We start from the raw sequence: 14,645 nt of genomic DNA on the forward strand, positions 1-14,645 counted from the left end.
GCCTGAAGATTATTTAGTTTTAAAAGTGTACTGTTGATTTTTCTAAGCTTAGAAAAGCATAATAAAAACAGTAAACAAATAATAAATCAGAGTAGCCCAAAGCATTGTTTTGTGTGGGGGGTGGTAGAGTGGAGGTGGTAGTTTTTCTGGTGAATATTCACAACTGCCTGTGGAGGAACCTTCAGTGTTTGTTAGTTTTTACTGACATTCCCTAATTTCAGATGTTCTCAGTTATGTGTATATGCACTGTGCCATAGTTTAGTTGCACTTCAAGTGCCTATTTTTCATTTTTTGTGTGAGTTGGACGAAGGAAGACCCAGCAGATTTGCCATGAATCATATCTCTGTTTAAGGCGGAGACCCTTAGAAATCACAGATGGAAGAAGTCTGTGAACCTGGGATTTGGCTGGCACCTTCTGCGCCCCCCCCACTCGCGGGGAGACCCGGTATCGGGAATCTGGAGCGACGTGGGGTGAGAGGCGTGGTGCTTTGAATCGACCGCTTATTTCACAGAGCAAAGCCGCAAAGCTGCTGTCGGAGAGCGCTGACTTTTTTCCTGTGGACAATTGGATTTTAAACAACAACCCGTGAGTAGAACGGGAAATTGAGCTTTTAAATAATTTAATTTGGCACCGAACGGGGAAGGTTCAAACAGGAAGTCCACCTTCCCTTTCTGTAAATAGACTGAAGCAAAGTAGTTGTTAACTAAGGTTTTGGAAAGTCTTACGTAAAGGATTAAAACTCCACTGATTGAAACTATTAATTTTGATCAAGTGAACTTGCAGGAGAAGGTGAAAAATTAAAAATCGAAGCATCACGTCTCTGAACCTGGGAACGGCTTGCAAAAAGTCCATCGACGGTAAACAGGACAAATTTGACAGCTAGCTTTAAAAGAAAGACATTGTTTCTATTGTCCGCTTCTGCACTTAAAAAGAAGAAAAGGTAACTGGAAACTGTTACTAATTTACTTTTGGAATTGTGCTGGAAAGGATTGATACAAATGGAGACTGTCTTCCTCTAGCGGGAGTTTTGGGACATTGTTACAAGAGTGCAGCTGGGAAATTGGCCTTAAGATAAAGACTGTGAGAAACTAGTTCTGACCTTGAACATCTTTTTTTATTATTATTAAAATTTTTATTACATTTTCAGTTTACAGAAAAGAAAAAGAAGGACAAACCAGAAAAAAGAAAGAAAGAAAAACAATCCAACTTTCAAAATACATTTTTAGGTTACTAACTGGACTTCCCCACATCTCCCTCACCCTGCGTTCTTTACAATAAACATATCAGCAAATTATTACCTTGTTTCGTATCTTATTTATATCTTTCAGAGTGTTTTACTTCTAAATTTAAAGTACCTTTTGTCAAATATTTATACCTTAAGATAATACATAAAATAACTTTAAATTTCAACTTTTTCTTACTTATAACTTAACTTTCTATTTTCCTAATCTAATTGCAGGAGCTAAAATTTCCAAGTCATGCAGATTCTTAACATTCATACAACTTATAATGTTTTTGTAAATAGTCCTTAAATTTCTTCCAGTCCTCTTCCATTGTCTCTTCTCCCAGATCTCGGATTCTGCCAGTCATTTCAGCCAGTTCCATATAGTCCATCAACTGCGTCTGCCACTCTTCCAGCGTGGGAAGGTCTTGTATCTTCCAATATTTTGCAATGAGTATTCTTGCTGCTGTAGTTGCATACATAAAAAAAGTTCTATCCTTCTTTAACACCTTTTGGTCCACAATGCCCAGGAGGAAGGCCTCTGGTTTCTTAGGGAAGGTGTACCTAAACACCTTTTTTAACTCATTATAGATCATTTCCCAGAAGGCCTTCACTTTTGGACAAGTCCACCAAAGATGAAAGAATGTCCCTTCAGCCTCCTTACATTTCCAACATTTATTATCAGACCGATGATATATTTTTGCAAGTTTGACTGGGGTCATGTACCACCTATATATCATTTTCATAATATTTTCCTTCAGGGCATTGCATGCCGTGAATTTCATTCCAGTGGTCCATAACCTTTCCCAGTCTTCTAACATAATGTTGTACCCAATATCCTGAGCCCATTTTATCATGGCTGATTTGACTATCTCATCCTGGGTGTTCCATTTAAGCAGCAAGTTATACATTCTCGAAAGCACCTTGGTCTTAGGTTCTAACAGTTCTGTCTCTAATTTCGATTTTTCCACCTGGAATCCTATTTTTTTGTCTGACTTAAAAACCTCTTGAATTTGAGCATAATGAAACCAGTCTTGCACCCTATTCTTTAATTTTTCAAAGCTCTGCAGCCTCCAATTATCTCCAATTTTTTCTATTATTTCCCAGTATTTCGGCCATCCGGCCTCCATATTGGGTTTTTTTCGAACCTTGGCCTCCGCTGGTGATAACCACCTCGGGATCTTACCTTCCAATAAGTCTTTGTATTTTGTCCAGACCATAAATATAGCTTTCCTGACAATATGGTTTTTAAACATTTTATGAACCTTTACCTTATCGTACCACAAATATGCATGCCATCCAAAAACATTATTATACCCTTCCAGGTCTAGGACGTCAGTGTTCTCAAGGAGTAACCAATCTTTCATCCAGCAGAAAGCCGCAGCTTCATAAAATAACCTTAAATCTGGCAGGGCAAACCCCCCTCTCTCTTTTGCATCCGTTAATATTTTAAATTTTATTCGGGGCTTTTTGCCCTGCCAGACAAACCTAGAAATATCTTTCTGCCACTTCCCAAAACACTCCACTCTGTCCACGATCTGTAGGGTCTGAAACAAAAATAACATCTTCAGCAATACATTCATCTTTATAGCTGCAATTCGACCCAACAAGGAAAGTTTCAATCTTGACCGGATCTGTGACCTTGAACATCTTAAGAATGTCGGCAAAGTAAGAAGTAGCGTCTGTACTGAATAGGACAATCTATCTGTTGGGAAAGCTGCATAAACAGATAGATGTCATGGCTACTAATATTGATATTTTGGGAACAAAAGTGGGTATCAGCATAGAAGTCGACAAGAACCCGGCACAGGAATCTTTCTTAACTGAACAAATTGATGAATTAGAGAGGGAGAAAGTTGCTGTTGTTGAGTACAAAGCAAAACAAGGGGGAGCCTTAACCCTAAAGAGGCAAATGGAGGATTACAACTTGAGGCCTTATATGACTGTAATTAGGAGAAGCCAGTTTTTGAAGATGGGTGCCTGGCCTGATCTGGAAAAGGAAAGGTGGAGAGATCCCCTTATGCAGGGATCAAATGACTTTTGGAATATGAATTTGAGCCAGGAGGAGATTGGAGCTTTTGGGGCCTTTGGACTTGGAAGAATTGTGAAACAAGATTCGGAATACTTTATGGGCCCTAGCTTTAACTATGGAAATCTGGCAGACCTGTCAAGAAGGAATATAAGCATTGTTGGGTTGGAGCTCCCCCGAGATCTGCTTTTTAGCACCAAAGATTATCAAGAAGATCGGCAGAAGGGAAGTGAAGAAGAGTTAAGAGCCTCGGATATAACATCTCCAGGTTGATGGACGCTGGGAGGTTGATGGAACTGACGGCAGGGGCCGAGACCGGGGAGGGGAGACGGTGGAAGAAAATTGGGAATTTAAAGTGTACATATGGAGATTAAAAAAAATTAATTAATGAGAAATGGAAAAATCGTGGAATGAAATTTTTATGACCCTAGGGGAAATGTCTTAAGAGATTAAGTTTAAATATATTAGTTTTAATGAGAAATAAGATTAAACAAAGTAAAAAATGGATGATTAATTGGTGAAAGAAGAGAATGTTAAATTACAGTATATTAAGATAAATTATTAGAATAAAAACAAAGATGAAGGATTTGCTGAAATATCTAACTGAACCAGAATACAAAGAGGGGAGGTGTGAGGAGGTCAAGGAAATAAGCTAAAGAAAGAAAGTTATGTAAAGGTTTGATTTGTTCTTTTTTTATTGTATGCATTTTTTATCTTTTTTGTCTGTTTTCCTTTTTTATCTTTTTTCTTTGATGGGACTTGTTTTTATGTATTGCTTTGCTTTCTTTTTTGGTTTAATTGGGTGTTTTTCTGCTGTTATTTTTTTATTACTCATGTAACCTTTAAAATTTTAATAAAAATCTATTAAAAAATATGAATCATATCTCTGTTTAGTATTAATATGCTATTGTTCATTCTCATGCCCAAATACCACTCTGCACTGGAATACTGGGTCAACTTCCTATCCTGGTGCTATCATGAAACATTAGAAATAGTATTTGGATACCTCAAATATACCTGAGCATGGATACTTAGCTGGTGCTTTGAATTTCACAGGTGAACCTGTAATTACAGAAGGGCTGTAGCTCAGTGACAGAGCATCTTCTTTGCATGCAGAAGGTCTCAGGTTCTAGAGCCAGGGCTTTTTCGGCTGTGGCTCCGATCTGGTGGAACACTCTGTCACAAGAGACTAGGGCCCTGCGGGACTTGACATCTTTCCGCAGGGCCTGCAAGACAGAGTTGTTGCACCAGGCCTTTGGCCAGGGAACAGCCTGACTCCCTCCTTCGGCAGTCTTTGCGGAGCTCTGGCCCAATGGTTGCCATTGGTTTGATTTGAATTAATTTTATAATGAATGATTTTAGAGTGTTGTGTTGTGTTGTACTTTTGTACTGTTTTATTGTTGTTAGCCACCCTGAGCTGGCTAACATTATAAATTATTAATTATTATAAATAATAATTTATTATTATTTATTATTATCCCTGGAGACCCCTGTTTGAAACCCTGGAGGCCTGCTGCCAGTCAGAGCAGACAGTATTGAACTAGATGGCCCAGCTGGATGACTGCGTATTAGGCTGCTTCCCTTGTTCCTAACCATCCTGTTCCAATTAGACTCACTGACTTTCTTCTTCTGAATTGCAACATGGTGTACACATTATGTCAAGAGGAGGTTGGTCCTGGGTTGTCCTCTACAACTTTTCTCTTTAAACTGATCAGCTCTGTTGTGGGACGGTGGTGATGAAGCCACAGGTGCCAAAACAATTCATGTCTGTAGTCGTCTGTTTTTCCCAAAGGAGGACCAAATCAAACAGTGTTTGAAAAAGAGGAACAATGAGACGAGAAAGGAATGGAGAGAGAGAAAGGCACAAAGAACGAAAACAGACAGTAAGGGGAAAAGCCTAATACTCTGCATGTATTGTTGTGGCGGGATCATGTTAAGGGAGATAAGCTCTTCTGCAGACATGTCCCAGTGCTGATCTTGGTGTAAAGGAGAGAGGGGATCTAGGCCAGTTCTTCCATTTCACTCTTGTCAATTGTGTAGCATGGTGTCTTCCGTTTACTAGGGCAGATTCCCACCCACCCCATCCTGTTCCTTGGCATGAACTTCAGACACAGTGACTACAATAGAGCGTTCCTCCTTCAGATTATAACCAAACAAGGTTAGGGGAATTTATGAACTCCTTTGCTCATGATATCTGGTTTGCTTCACAAAATTCCCTTTATTCCTCCCCCCCTTTTTGTTGAAATCTCTTTGAGTTCCAGGGTTCCCCGCTATTCGCCCAGTATCAGCAAAAGGCTCTGATGGTATCAATCTCCCTCCAGATACTGAATAACCACCTCGAAAACAGAATGCTCCCAGCATCCACATGGCTCCTCCAGATCCATGAGCTTCTGCTGTTACTGGGATGCAAGCAAACATCTTGCCCATTCCACTGACTGCCTCAGGCTCAGTCGCCCTGTGCTTTTAGAGGCATGCTTCTTTGTATTCAAGGAAAACCCGAGCAACTAGGAAAAACAAAAGATATTTTTGCTGTAAGCCAGCCAAATAGTTCTTAGGCACGTAATTCGGGACTTGCAGATGCACTATAAACCATAATTAGAATGGGATGTGGTATGTTGGGGGGGGGGAGATGGGGAGTGCCATTTGAGCATACTTGAAAACTTGTTGCCTGAGGGTTTTATATATACAACACATGCCTACACTTCCTGCTGTTGTGAAGCAGGCAGGGGAGTGAGGGGGGGGTATGCACAAAATTTGTGACTCATTCAGGGTGTTTTGTTGTTTCTGCTTTTTAAAAAATCCTGTCTGTGTCACACATAGGTAGCATCAAAGCTTATCCTGTTTCAGATGTTATTTCCCTCCCCCTCCACCCCCCCTGTTAGCAATGCACTGCTTAGAATAGTACTGTTCTTAATCCGGCTGTTTGCTTTCACGACAGAAAGTGAAGGACAAATTAATTCTCTTCCTGCAAGTAAAAACAGAATGGCTTCTTCCCCAAGTGCAAATAGTGTGATTGAGTTTCCAAAGCTTTGTTTTTGAGAAGTTTAATTATACTTCTACTGAAGCCAAACTGTCAAAACATGGTAGCCAACCATTTCTTTTGAAAATGCATTACCTTTCTTATATAAAAGCCTGTAATTGAGATTGGAAGTGAAACTATAGCTTTGAGCGGAAAGAACAAGGCTGCATTTTGTTGCCAGAAGGGAAACAAACCAAATCCTTATGTTCAAACTTCTGAACTGGAGTAACAGAAGCTAGTAAAAAGAAAGTAAAATGGGGACATGAAATGAACAGCCTTATTTACTAATTTAATCAGCAACCGGGGTTTTTGAAGGGTATAATTCTGACTTCACCATCTTTAGTTTAGAGTAGCCCACATGAAGATAGTTGAAACATCTTGTGCTGAGTCCTTTGCATTAAAAATTATTCAGGTAAAGGTGATGGTGGGAAACTTCAAACTGAGTTAGGGGGGCTGTTGTTAATCAGGGCCATTGATTTCTTACATTTATGGACCAGTCCAGATTTGCCACAATAACCCTTTTAAGTCACTCTGGTCACATCTACACCATGCATTTAAAGCAATGTAATAGCACTTTAAAAGTTATGGCTTCTTCCAAATAATCCTAACAAATGTAGGTTTTTTATTTTCCAGTATTTTATTTATTGAATTTACATACTGCCCTAAACCCGGAGGTCTCAGGGCAGTTCACATAAAAAGAACACAGTATTTTTAAATGGTTCTGATTTCATAGGTCTAAAATTCCCAGCAACATTCACAAACTACAGTTCCCAGAATTCCTTGAGGGAAAGAATGTGTTCTGAGTGTGCCTCAAAGGTATATCACAGGGGTCACCAAGTGAGTCCCTTCAGCACAAACCCTGGAAGAGGGTTTCCTTTTGCACAACAGGAATTTTCCCTCTCTGCTCTCCCTGCCCGGCTTGCTACCCTCCCAGTTGGTTTGGGGGTGGGGGTAGAGAGAACTCCCCAGAACAGTGTGAATAGATCACTTCATCTGGGAAGCTTCAATGCTTGTGTTGATGGGAAGTTTGCCACAGGGTGTTGAATTCTACCCATAGTGTGTACACAGTCCAAATTGGCACACCATACATGCTGCACTCAGCTCTTACCTAGCTCCTAGAAGCTGTCAGCACGTGATAGCTTGCGTATCCACAGCAGTGACCAGCGGAGGAATGACAGCTGGGAGGAGTGCAGAAAGTAGAAACGCCGTGGTACACCTGCAGCTGCATGACCAGATACCTTCATCTGCCCCAGCTGCAACAAAACATGTCTCTCCCATATTGGCCTCTACAGTCAAAGCGGGCACTGGTTCAACTTCACCCCCAAAGGTGCACTCTCCAATTTTCTCCCAAGAGAGATGGATGCCAATCTATTTGAGACAAACTCAGAAAGTGGCTACACGTTATTGTACTTTGGAGCTACACAGACAGTCTTGCTTGTTTCTGCTTTGGCCTAATTCTCCCACTGCACGCTGTTGCCAAACTTTCCCGGTCCAGGAATGGTTGTAGCTGACATACCACTTGCAGTTAGCAAAAGGCACATCTAGCCACAGAGGCTACCGAAACAGAGCACCCCAAAACTGTGAACCTGCTCCTTTGGGGCAGTGCAACCCCATGCAGGGTAGGCAATTGACCCATTTTTCAGACATGGGAACTAATCACTCACAGTGCCTCCATCTTGCCAGGATACAAATTCAGCTTGTTTTAGCTCATCCATCTCACCTCTGCTTCCGAACCCTGCCCCAGGGACTGCATGGCCTCTCCCAATTCAGATGTTATGGAGAAATAGAACCGAGTGTCATCAACATACTCATGGCACCTTACCCCCAAACTCCTAATGACCGTTCCCAGAGGCTTCATATAAATATTAAATAGCCCTGGAGATAAAATAATCACTAGGAGTTAAGTAGAAATGTGGGTGAGGGTGGTTCAGGAACAAACATGTTAGCTATTCCCCCTCTTAGTACTGTTCTAGTCACTTCTGAAGCAGGCTTTCTGTACACATCAAGGCTCTCTACATGTCTTAGAATGCTATAAAATCAAGTCTCTAAAGCATGTAAAATCATGATTGCCCCCCACAAATTGGAAAGCGATGGAAACAGCAAGGTCTGGTGTTGCTGGTAGTTGCTTATCCCTTCTGCTTTCCCTTACGTTTGCTTAATTCCTAGTTGTAACACCTGGAGAGAGCTTGAACATTTCCCCCAAATAATTAAGTTAATTCTAGACCACCCAGAAAGTTGAATTTTGTTACAGGCGCACGCACACACGCACGCACGCACGCATGCACACACACACACACACACACACACACAGCCAGAGCCAGAGCCAGAGATAACTAGAAAAATTATAAATATGGAAGTTATTTGCACCTAACGCTCAAAGCTTGGGGCATGATGTTTACCTCATGACAGAGGCCCACATTTCAGGGCTGAGCAAGCCAGGCTGTACATGCGTCAGAACGTTGGTCTGTGTAAGTTCCCTTGACACTTCCTGCATACACTTCAATCAAGATATGATTTCAGAAGGGGGACTTCCAGTAGCAGTTAGGAGCTTGTCTCTGTGCTGTATAGCCTGTGGGGATTCAGAAGAGTGCAACAGCTCTGTGCAGGCAAGCATTAAGGATACGGTTATACTGCGGGTCAAGTCTCTGCTATTTTGTGCAATGTTGATTCCGTTTATTATCTACTCTCTGTTGCTTCCATATTAAAACTGCATTATTATTATTATTATTATTATTATTAATGTTGTTGTTGTTGTTTAGTCGTTTAGTCGTGTCCGACTCTTCGTGACCCCATGGACCAGAGCATGCCAGGCACTCCTGTCTTCCACTGCCTCCAGCAGTTTGGTCAAACTCATGGTAGCTTAAATATATATACCGCCCTATACCTGGAGGTCTCAGGGTGGTTCACAGAACAAGATCAACACAAAACACCACAATATATATAATCAAAATAATAACAACCCAATAACACCCCCCCCCAAAAGAGCCACATTTTAAAAGGGATTTGTAGCCCCTGTTGGGGATAACTGGGCTATTTTACAGATGGGGCGTGGCCACAGTTACCCATTCTTGTCAAATTTTTAGGACCTATTTTTTTAAAAAAACAAACACTCTCCACAAAATTGCCGTATTCTTTTTCCAGTTTTTGCAACTGGAAGTAGCACCATAACAAACATTTTAAAACATATCCACAAACCTGGATCTATACAGAACCAGAGACAGTAGGAGAAGAACAAAAGCCATAATACGCCTTTGTGTTGCATGATATGATATATGCTCTACTTCAAACCAATACAGTCCTTTTCCATGGAATGGGATTTCCCTGGCACTTTGAAGTCCATTGGCTTTTAGTGCCAATGTAGGCCAGATATGTGTTATTGATACCTAGGGCCAGGATTGGGTTGACATGGCCAGACTCCTTCTGCCATGGCTCATGTGCCAACCGTTGCCCTTGGCCACTGCTGATGCCTGACCTCCTTGCTCACTCTTTTACTTTCCTTTTTTTTAATAATAATTTTTATTAAGAGTTTTGTTGATACAATAGAGAAAAGACAGAATAAACAGAAAATAAACATAAGAAAAAACAAGCATAAAATTTAACATCTTGCAGTACCCATCTTTTCTTCATCCTTTGGACTTCCTCACATCTCACGCTCCTGCGTTCCAAATTTATAATACTTTAGCCAGCAACTTATCACCTTGTTTCAATTCTTATTGAACACATTTCCAATATTTTGTCCCTAATTTTGAAAATTTTTATCTAGGTCTTAAATATCTAATTTTAAACACAATGTTTATTCAAAATTTATTTTTCTTATGAAGTTCACTCATTCTCATAATATCTATCAACTAAATGGGCCCTGTTCGTCAAATCTGTCATCCTTCCTAGCACTCATATAGTTTACAATGTTTTTGTAGATAATCCTTACATTTCTTCCAATCCTCTTCCACGGCTTCCTCTCCCAGGTCTCGAATTCTGCCGGTCATTTCTGCAAGCTCCATATAGTCCATCAGTTGCATCTGCCATTCTTCCAGCGTGGGCAAATCTTGAGTTTTCCAATATTTAGCGACAAGTATCCTTGCTGCTGTTGTTGCATACATAAATAATGTTCGATCATTCTTTAACACCCTCTGGCCCACAATGCCCAGAAGGAAGGCCTCTGGTTTCTTGGGAAAGGTATACTTAAATACCTTTTTCAACTCGTTATATATCATTTCCCAGAAGGCCTTCACCTTAGGGCAAGTCCACCAGAGGTGAAAGAATGTTCCTTCAGTTTCCTTACATTTCCAACATTTATTATCGGACAAATGATATATTTTTGCCAGCTTGACTGGGGTCATGTACCACCTATATATCATTTTCATAATATTTTCTTTCAAGGCATTACATGCCGTAAACTTCATACCGGTGGTCCATAACTTTTCCCAGTCAGCAAACATGATATTATACCCAATGTCCTGTGCCCACTTTATCATAGCTGATTTAACCGTTTCATCCTGTGTATTCCACCTCAGCAGCAAGTTATACATTCTACACTCTTTTACTTTCCTTCTCCCTTTGGATTTCTACCACTGGCTGAAGGTGGAAATAAGCAGCTGCCTAGTTCTGGTGTAGAGGAAGAGGGTAAGCGAGTGGGGGTTGTGGTGGCAGTGATGAGGTGGCCCCACTGAACGTGTCTTGCTTGAGGGCCTCCAAAAATTCTGTGGGTGCTTCAAATCAGAACGTGATTCATGGTCAGTCAGTAGTGCAGACAAGTCAAATAACTGTTGACTGCATCGGGAATTGTGGGGAAACAAGTCAAGTCATTCCACACATATCAAAATATATTTTTAATCCAAGCATATATTGTTTATTAAATGGATGTTCTACATTGTGTTTTTCCACTGTAAAGGCAAAATATACATTTATTAAACAAAATTGTTTCTTGTGTAGGGTGTCCCTGGGACCCTTTCAGAGCGTTTTTAGCCTTTTCCTTACCCTGACACCTGAGGGCCCAAGGCCACTTGTAATTTTGATTAGATGGTGGTGTAGTTCCTTTAGCTTTACCCTAAATTCACCTTAAAACACACTATTAACTATTAGCTGCCACCATCAATTGAGTAAGCAGCAGAAAGTGCCATGGAGGAGTACTGTTTGGAGATCTACAGTACAGAATTATAACTCTGCTAGCTTCTAGTCTCCAGCTGCCTACTCTTCAAAGTGTTATCATAATTCTTCATAGTGACTTGGTTGAAAGAACAAATTCAGTAAGACAGGGTGAGATAAGCTTGGCAGAATCCCCTGAGATCAGACCACATGGACTCCAATCCTACATGAACACACAAGGACAGCCTTTCCCCACCTGATGCCCTCCACATGTTTGGACCAACAACTCCCATCAGACCCAGCTAGTGTGGTAAAGGATGATGGGAGTTGTAGTCCTGTCACATCTGAAAGTACCAGCTTGGGAAACACTGTGCCATAGGGCAAGCCCCATTAAACAGAGGGAGACTTACTACTGAGTAAGCATGCATCAGAGTGATGCACTGCATTCATTAACCCTCCCAAAGAAAATGAAATCGTAGTGAAACAAAAAGCAAAATGTCATTAATGCTTGTCCTTGGGTGATATAGCAGACAGGCATTTATAACTTACTTTGCTACTAGTGGACCATAGGAGATTGCACTACTTCTTGCTTAGCAGGGTGGTGCCATGGAAAATCCAGTGGGCCTAGGTTTTGCCACCACTGGCTGAAGAAACCTTAGTAGCAGCCTTTGTTATTTCCTTATAGGAAACCTGAATTAGGAAGACAGCCTCAGGGCCAAATGTGATCAAGGAAGATGGAATAATAGATCCAGTAAGTTCAGGCTTGTCCTGGCAAGCTGTACACATCTGGCTGATTTGCCAGGGTCTGGGGTTGTCAGAAACAAAAGGCAGGAAGCGACAGCTCACCCTCCAATTGTAAAGTGAGGAGCAGTGTGGCATCTGGCTGTCAGTCATGCAGGTAGGCTGGCCAGCCAGAAGAGATACAAACTTCACTGGGGGTTACATTTAACTCAAACAACTTAATGCAGTACAGTGGTACCTCTGGTTACGGACAGGATCCGTTCCGGAGGCCCGGCCATATCCCGAAAAGTCCATAACTGGAGGTGTCCTTCTGTGCATGCATGCGGTTCGATTGAGCGCTTCTGCGCATGCATGCTGCATGCAGAGCATTTCTGCACATGCGTGTGCGGCGAAACCTGGAAGTGTACACTTCTGGATTTGCCACGTTTGCAACCCGAAGTTTACGTATCCAAAAGGATATGTAAGCAGAGGTACGACTGTACAGTGGGACCTCTGGTTGCGAATGGGATCCATTCCGGAGGCCTGTCTGCAACATGAAAAACCCGCATCTGCGCAGTTGTGCGGCACAATTTGGTGCTTGTGCGCATGCACAAAGCACAATTTAGCACTTGTGCACATGTGCTAGCTGCGAAACCCGGAAGTAACCCTTTCTGGTTCTTCTGGGTCGCCGCGGTACACAACCTGGAAGAACGTAAGATGAAGCAAATGTAACATAAGGTATGACTGTATAGTGGTACCTCGGGTTACATACGCTTCAGGTTACATATGCTTCAGGTTACAGACTCCACTAACCCAGAAATAGTGCTTCAGGTTAAGAACTTTGCTTCAGGATGAGAACAGAAATCGGGCTTCAGCGGCGCGGCGGCAGCAGGAGGCCCCATTAGCTAAAGTGGTGCTTCAGGTTAAGTACAGTTTCAGGTTAAGAATGGACCTCCAGAACGAATTAAGTACTTAATCCGAGGTACCACTGCATATTCCTAACTGTATATGCCATTGGCTTTCTCCTTTTGACTCGGGGCGGCCTTGCTATCAGGCAGAGTGAGGCAACTGTTTCAGGCAGCAGGTGTCAGGGAGTCCCAGCAAGCCACTCACCATTATGTTTGGATCCTAAGCTAGGTCGTTGTCTCCGTTCCTGTCTGTAACCCTGGAAAGCTGTCGCCAGTCAGTGTAGACAATACCAAGCTACATGGACCAGTGGTCTGGACTCGATATAAGGCAGCTTCCTAATAATAATACTGGTTTAACCTTGCAGTATAGATGTGCTGAAAAGGTGTAGCTGGACACAGCTTCCAGGGTGGTAATTGCAAGCAGGACACTGCACAGAAAGTACCTGGGTGACAAACCAGCTAATTGCAAGGCAGTTTGGCACTTCCACCACTGGTTTCGCACCACACTTGCTTTGTTGTTTGTGTTTATTCTGCTGGTTTGGCTAGCAGAAGTCAGTGTAGGGATCTGCACAGTCTTTGCAATGAGTGCATATGCAATATGCAAAATTCAGAGCATGTGATTTGCACAAGCTTCTCTGGAAGCATCCTAAAAGAAAAGTCTTCAACAAGAGTTGCACCTCAGGGAGGGTTTATCAAATCACAGAATTCAGGCGCCCTCCTTGTTTGAACGAGTTACATATGTGATCTCTTTTACTAACATAATATTTCTTTTTTGAGTTACCCAAGTTTCCAAGAAAGATCAAATCCTAACAAATCCCTACGAAGCTGATTCCCCCCCAAGCAACGCCTCAGCTAAGCAAAGTCGCTTGGCTCAGGCCACCCACATAGTCATTTCTGTAACCCAGGAGTGGCTCCTCCTGACCCACATTGTAGGAATCATGGGACCAAACAAATAACAATAAAACCATCGGAGATTATTGTTTTGCAACTTTTTGTGGTTCACTTTGCTGAAGAGCTGTTTCACAAAATCTAGGCCTTAAGTCACACCTGAGGCCAGCCCAAACATGCAGAATGAATATGCTACTAGCTTTGAAGTGATTCTATGTATGTGTTGAGGCACAGTTTTCCTGCAGTAAATGTTATTAGTTCAATGTTGCTTTCCCTTACACTGGTAAAAGGGTGGCTTCTTCTATAATGTTTTCTTAGCCTGCAGTCCCAGACATACTGACCCGGAAGAAAGTCCCATTGAACTGCATTGGATGTATTCATTTATTAAAGCAAATTTTCTGAGTAGGCATACACAAGAGTGAAATGTTGAATGCTATAGGGCCTCAAAAATGTGCAGTTATGTTGAGTCGGAGAATGATTACTCTGGCTGGAATTTATTCTCATAGGATAAATGGGGTTTGCTTGTTTTTTAAAGACTGTGCCATTGCAGTGGTACCTTGGTTTAAGAACAGCTTAGTTTATGTGTTTTGGTTTGTGAACTTTGCCTTGGAATAAGAACATGTTTCGCTTCCTGTTGAGTGTGTTTCATTTGTAAATTGAGTCCCCCGCCGCTATGGGAAAGCACACCTTGGTTTAAGAACGCTTTGGTTTAAGAACGGACTTCTGGAACGGATTAAGTTTGTAAACCAAGGTACCATTATACTTTGGATCCA

Source organism: Podarcis cretensis (assembly GCF_951804945.1).
Source record: "Podarcis cretensis genome assembly, chromosome: 3".
NCBI lineage: Eukaryota > Metazoa > Chordata > Lepidosauria > Squamata > Lacertidae > Podarcis > Podarcis cretensis.